The sequence below is a fragment of the Triturus cristatus genome, chromosome 7 (genome assembly GCF_964204655.1).
Source record: "Triturus cristatus chromosome 7, aTriCri1.1, whole genome shotgun sequence".
In the NCBI taxonomy this organism is placed as follows: Eukaryota; Metazoa; Chordata; class Amphibia; order Caudata; family Salamandridae; genus Triturus; species Triturus cristatus.
Genome location: NC_140590.1, coordinates 1,718,193,024 through 1,718,200,473, shown reverse-complemented (window position 1 = coordinate 1,718,200,473; position 7,450 = coordinate 1,718,193,024). Strand labels below are relative to the sequence as shown.

Genomic DNA, 7,450 nt, shown 5'->3' with positions numbered 1-7,450 from the left:
GAAGGCAGATTAATAATTTTTCGGATACAGGGTCGTCTGACTCTGATAATGACAATTTTCAAGATATTGGGGGAGCCCAATACAATCCTGGATCATATAGGGGCAGACAGACCCATTATTCTTACCAGGGTCAAGAGGCCAATACAGGGGAAGGAATATCCGTTGGCAACAGGACAGAGGGGGACAGCATCAGAGGAGCCCACAACCTCAACAAATGTATGTAAAGACCCGAAACCAACAATACTGGTGGTAGATAATATAGCTACTACTAATAAGTCTAAGGATGGAGATACATTACCTATTTATAATCTATCCAGAATAGACTTAAGTGTAGAAGAGACTTCAGTACTTAGTCATGGCGTATCGTTTGTTCCTAGCACCCAACTTGATGAATTCAGACTCCATGAGGACTTATTTGCTTTTTTTTAGAAAAGTCAAATTGAAAGAATTCTTCATGGATAGGCCACCTCACCAACAGGATATAAATCAGTCACAGTGCAAACCTCCATCAGTATTCACCCCTACACTAGATATGGTAGCTCCGGAGGTGAATATTTTTTAACAAAACGTCTTAAAAGACATTGCTCGCATTGTCAAATATCCCACTAAAACACGTTTTAATTTATCTAAGAATGACAACATAGCTCTTAAGAAAATTAAGTTCAACAATGATCTTGTGGTGAAACCCTGAGATAAGGGTGGAGGAATTGACATTCTAAATAAAATTGACTACAATAAAAAGATGTTGGACATGCTGGCAGTAACAGAGGATTATAGGACAGCACAACCTAGAGAACTTACCAGACTGAATGTACATATTCAAGAGATGATACATGAGGCTTTGGCTGACGGCCTCATTTGTGAGGAGGAATGCAACTTCTTGAATAAAAGTGTCCTATAACACCGGCCTTATATGGCCTTCCAAAAACACACAAAAATGAGGAGGATCCACCGATGCGTCCGATAATTTCAACTATCGGTTCTAGCACTGAGCCATTGTCAAAATATGTGGACTCTTTTTTATGTCCACTAACTCAGAATTATGCCTCCTTTATACGTGATACAGGTGATATAATCAGTAAGATTGAGGGTGTGTCCTTCAATCCAGATTCTGACATTTTGATAACGCTTGACATTGAGGCTTTATAAACGAATATCCCTCAGTGTCAAGCATTACAGGCAGTGGCATCCCTCCTACAAAGGTCCCCTGGCAATAGACCGGATGGTTTTATATTGCAGTGTTTGGAGACAGTACTTTTGAATAATTTTTTTGATTTTGATGGGTCATTGTACAAAGAAATCAAGGGCACCAGTATGGGTGCTTCTTGTGCGCCGAGTGTGGCAAACACTTATATGGGTGAGTGGGAGTTGAGAAATGTTTTTAATGAAGCAGCACCTTTTTTTGAGAATGTTTTTTTGTGGAAACGTTTTCTTGATGATTTTTTTTTATTTGGAGAGGTGATGTGGAGAATTTACAGGAATATATACTTTGGCTTAATGCGAGTGACACGAACTTGAAATTCACTGCAAATGTCAGCTCCAGCCAAGTGGAATTTTTGGACATTATGATCAATGGATCAAATGGTAGCTTACAAGTTAGCCTTTTTTAGGAAACCTACGGCCAAAAACACTATACTACAATATGGTAGTTTCCATCCGAGTTGCCAAAAGGATTCAATTCCTTTTGGTGAATGCCTTCGTATTCGTCATAACTGTACGAACATGGAGGGTTTCCATATACATGGGGATGCGCTGAAAAAACGGCTACTATGTAGAGGATACCCACATCGCCTTGTAAGACATGCCTATAAGAGGGCAAAATATTATGATCGAGATGCACTCTTACAAGGCATAAAACGTGTACCACGGGATCAAATTACATGTGTTATTAATCACTCTACATTGAATTTCAGAATAAAAAATGTGATTAATAAAAATTGGAGAATTTTAAATACAGATGAGAATGAGACCCAACTCCCGCGACCATTAGTGGCATATCGCAGGAATCGAAACCTTAGAGATCTCCTGGTTCATACCAGAAGCAAAAATGTGAAATCCACACATCAAATGACCATCACTGGATTGCCCATGGTACTGGGAAACCACAGATGTGGCTCTTGCCATGCCTGTGATTCAGCATTAGTTACGGAATCCTTTAGTTATAAGGATATAAATGTCAAATTGAGATCTCTCACTAATTGCAGGAGTAGTAACATTATATATATACTCTTCTGCCCATGTGATCTTGCATATGTAGGAGAGACGGGACGTGAATTCCGTTTTAGATTCAGTGAGCACAAGTCTGCTATAAGGACAAGAAAAATCACTGCACCATTAGTACAGCATTTTCTGGATAAACAACACTTAGAATCAGGATTAAAATGGTGCATTATAGAAAAGGTACAAAGTAAAGCAGGCCAACTCACAGAACTAACACGCAAAAGACGTGAGACATTTGGGATCTTTCATTTAGACTGTATTCGTAAAGGGTTGAACGAAGATATAGCTTAGTATATCACCAAGTTATGAGCTTGTCCCTTGTTCTGGCAGTGGTGCAGTTGATGGACAATGCGATGGATTTCGGCTGCTCCTGGTTATACATTGGGGAAATGTCGCAGAGATTGTGAGACCCTGAAATTTTGAGGTTGCCACACACTAGGATAAATATGTTCTCCTGACCCATAATAAATATAAACATATGGTATACTGAGCTATGTTATACCTGCACTTCTTATGGGGAGGAAACTAGATATAATATGGAACAATTTGGGTTTGCCTGTAATTAAAACAGTGTCATTTTTTACAGAGATAGCAATAACTCAGGGCTCTGAGTTTTATTTTGGCTAAGAACTAGTGTGATTTGTCCCTTTGAAAATGTGGAAAGACAGGAGTCTTTTCGTAATGATTAGGAACTATATCTTTAGCCTGTTTCCAAATCAGTATTACTCTCGTATAAATATCATTGAATATACATCTTTTTAATGGCTATCATACGTAATGTTTTAGCTCCTTTTGACCTATACTCATGTCATTTGCGAGTGGTGGTTGTATTGTATTGAGGATTATTTATACAGAGTTGGTCCTGTATGGATGATCATTTACCTGTGTCGTTTTTGGTACTTGGTGATTTTATGTTTACTTTTGAGCTTTTGGTTCTTCCTGTTTTTTTTTCCATTATGATAGACCTGGCTATTTACCATTACAATATGGCACCCACCTTTGGTATTAGCGTAGTCCTACTTCTTTGGAGATGACCATACGTCTGAGTCGCAATATGTAAATTGGCTATTTATCATTACAATATGGCGCCCATCTTTGGTATTAGCGCAGTCCTACTTCTATGGAGATGACCATACGTCTGGGTTACATTACGTAAATTTTCGCGCCGTTTATAACTTGAAAACGGGGCTATTTAAAGCCCATAGAATCCGGGTAAACCGAGTATACATCTATCGGAGAACTGTGGTCCGCTGGTTGTAGAGAACCTTAGTCCATAGAACAGGTAAGCGTATTAGTTGAGGGTCCGTATTTTTGAATTTCTCCGTTCCTCCTATGAGGACATATACCGTAATCATCAATAATGGGGTTACTATGTCATTGACTGGCTCGTTTTGTGCTTCTCTGAGAGGAGAAATGCTTAACAAATCGGTACTACTGGAATTGGGATGACTAAATCTTATATGTGGGTAAAAGCACCACATTCGCGTGCAGTCGTATTATGTGTGCCTATGAGAAATATTAGGATACTATGTTTTGCTTTTGGAGGGGAGAGATATTGTAGAGCCAATACAACTGGAGTTGAGATTGTCTGGGTTTCACTTATGGAGGAGAATGCTGTATCCGTTATTTGCGAATAGAATTATAAGTAGTGGGGTTAGTACTTATGATATAAGCCCCCGCCCTAATAAGAGAAGAGTAGCTTGCAAGCAGGTATATTTAAAAAATGTAACTGCCTCGATGTGGGAAAATCAATATACCCGCATTTAATTTAATTTCTGTTGGTTGCTGATGACAATATCTATAGGAGAACCAGCTGCCTCTTACATTGTTTCCTCCTCCTTTCCAGTGGAACGTATAAATTGTCTGGGTAAAGCTAGAACTTTGATGTGGAAAAAAGATTGCTGTATAAGAACAGAGAAGAATGGCCAGAGTTCTGCCTTCTGAATAACTTATAGGTCAGTAACTTCGAGACACTATGTAAGACACTTACTGTGATTAGCAGAACTTCGTGAATCTACTTTAAGAAAGGCAAAACGATAATGGGATGTTTTCCCTTTTTCATTGTCCCTTCTCTTTATATACATTTTTTTAGGATACATATGACCTTTTAAAACATTGGATCACAGGACTAAGATACAGAATCAGTTTATTCTGAGCAAAGAATTCTTCCTTGGTAAGGACATCAGGGTATGCAGATTACACGTACATCGTGGACAAACCCCATATTTGGAATTTTATCCCTAATGAATTGTTGTATTATTTACACAGATACAGAGGAAGTTATTGTTGTATATAAGGAAAGATACTTAGGTATATACTACATGAAGAGTTACTGGCTGAGAAATTCTATATCCTTCACATTCCTTGTGTTTGTGAGTAATGATGTGAATTTATCCAATATAGGGGCACTCAATTGGACATATTGAATGTATAGGATAGGGTTCACCCTAATTTCTATTTTATTTCTTTTCTTTTGGGATCTGTTCTGATCACATTATGATGGTGATAGTTTTTTAAAATAGGTGGTTGGTACTCTTGAGTCTCTTCTTGTTTCCTATTTCACAAAATGGTATGTCTAACAATTGTGGACATGAATGGTTTGTTTGAAGCTCTCCGCTTGAATGAGTGGGAGGATTATATCTATGAGGTTGGCTTATGACTTGCAGGATCTTTTGTGTGTTCATGTTGGGTCCAATCAATGATTTTATCCTTGTTTTGAAATTAATACTCACAATAGTGACCTTTTTATATGTATTTTTAGGTCCCCTGATTGCTGTGATATTGATGTGGGTATCTGGAAAGGTCCTGATGAAGGGGGTCTAATCACTCCATTTATACCACCGAAACGCACGTCGACCTGATGCTGAGCCTTGTGCTCTGAATATAAAAATCTATTTGGTCGTGAAGGTTTTTTTGTTACACATAACCACGACCTTGTACAGATGCTGATGTATGAATCTTTTGTGAAAGTATGGATGTGTTTGAATGGTTGTGGGATGATTGTATTTATTGAAGTCAATTCAGGGGTTGCTTTCTACGAAATAGAATTGTTTATATAATATTATATTCATTGATTGTGGCATTTTCTGTCTTTTGTATGAATTTTTATAATCACTTTTGTTATTTCGAATGAAGAAAAAAATATATACAAATACGTTGAAATGTTTTGAAATATACAAAAGAATGAAATAATAAAAATTATGAAAAATACAATGTTAAGTGTCACTGTTGTGAGTAAATGTATTAAATAACTATAGAAGAATCAAGTCTTGATGTAAATAGGCTACGAGGGAGCATAGTAAGTTGTTTGTAGGTTTTTCTTCCCCTCTTCTCCCTAGCCTGAAAAGTATAATTCATAGAGGGGGTCCCCTATTTTTGCAGTAGAAAGTTACACTGTCCTGCCACTTTTTAGGTCAAGCATTCGAGACCTCTTGTATATACTTTAGTATAGACTTTAGTAAATACTTAAATGTGTATGTACTTTGTGGGCTTTGGAGATCAGCCCTAGGACTTGTCTGCTTCCGCTTAGGGACTTTTTATTCTGTTCAACTGCCTCTATTTGACTGTCTTGAAAGAAAACGACCAGTAGAGGTCAGTAACATACCAGAATTGCTTTCTGCTGAGGGACTTGCTTTTTTTAATTGTTCAGGCAACTGCCTCTATTTAACTTTCTTGATAGAAAACGATCAGCAGGGGTCAGTAAAATACCAGAATCACTTTAGCATTTTCTAGATTCCAGTCCATAGATATTGTCTTCCATGAGCACCCGTAGACAATAATATTTTTTCCAAATTCTGTATTTTCAGTGATATGACCAGCGAAGTCCCTGCTTTTATATGAAAAAGAGAGCTTTGGACTATACCCTTTCCCGCTGAAAGGCAATATTTCTCTCCCTGTGTTCCCATACCTGGCGTGTCACGCAGTTTGGTGCTTACTTTCCGTCCATGTTAAAGAACAGCAGATGTTTCAGCACCAAGGCTAATGTGCTGCATAGCTAAATACATGTAAGGCCCCAAAGGCGAGACCGATTGCATTGCAAATGCTTGTGGTACTTAGCTTTGGTGAAGGAACATCAATAATTACACAGTTGCTTCTCTCCCCTGAGCCCGAGCGCTTTCAGTTGCTGTTGCTGTTACCTGTCACAAGCTGAGCTGTCACAGCTCTGATCTGTTCTTTGCTACTGATGTTTTGCTAAAATCTCATTTTAACAAAACATCTGAAAAACTACTTAAAACACAGAGAGCAAGGGCCTGCTAATTCCATCCATGTTAAGGTGAGTTCTTCCAGAACAGAGAGAATTTGAACTCTGATCTTTGATAATGATTACCATCATCACCAAAGATTGGCACTGACCTATTTATTTAGGACATAGAAAACAAGCACAAATAATTACAATAAATATAGTAATAATAATATTAATAATAAATTCATCTTTATTAGGGGGTAATTGCAACCATAAATTATAAAATCATACAATAGGAACATCATCATTACAAATACAGTTAAAAATTAAGATAAAACACAGCTCATGGTCTTGAGTAATTAAAAGCAGGTAAGAAAAGACAGTGCAAAGACCCAAATAGCCATTCAACAGTCAATTGGGTCCAGATAGTCTTGATCTGTAGGTGTCCCACAAGAAATTTGTCATTGCACAAAGTGTGAGTTCATTAGGCAACAGCTGTAAATACGTAAGCGCTACTCTGGCTTGGCTAAACTTCAAAGACTTTAAAAGGGGGCGAAGAAACTGCCTTCTTGGGAGGATAAAATATTTACATAAAAGGACAAAATGTAACGTGTCCAGTGGAGACTTAGGGGGAGAATTACTAAGAATGTGCACCGTGTTTGCATCATAAAAGTGATGCAAATCGGTGAAAAATCTTTTTTCCCCAATTTACTTTCCAGCGCTAAGCTTGTTTAGCGCTGTAAATAACACAAAAGCAATGTGAAGCAGCGCATAGCGCTGCTTCGCATTACTTTCTGGGGGCGTACCAAGGGTGGCGCATGGGCGCTCCCATGCAATCACCCATGGTTTCTCACACTAAACCCAATTTACTAAATAAGGTAGCTAGGGTTTAGCATGAGAAAACTGCACCCTTTTCAAGTAGGCAAAATGAAAGAGAAATGCTTTCATTTCTCCTTCCTTTTCCAACTTTGCATGTGTGCTGCACTTTACTGAGTGCATACAAAGTGGGAAAATGGTTAAAGTGAGTCTGTGCATAGTATTTTGTAC

General features: G+C 38.0%; 1 long non-coding RNA gene across 1 annotated transcript; it reads left to right on the top strand.

The window, feature by feature from the left end:
• Positions 1-3,372: 3,372 nt before the first annotated feature.
• LOC146812876 (uncharacterized) lies at positions 3,373-5,239 on the top strand. The gene is made up of 4 exons (XR_014965987.1): positions 3,373-3,502; positions 4,067-4,175; positions 4,313-4,393; positions 4,982-5,239. It is a non-coding gene; the product is annotated as an uncharacterized LOC146812876 (long non-coding RNA).
• The last annotated feature ends 2,211 nt before the right edge of the window (positions 5,240-7,450 follow it).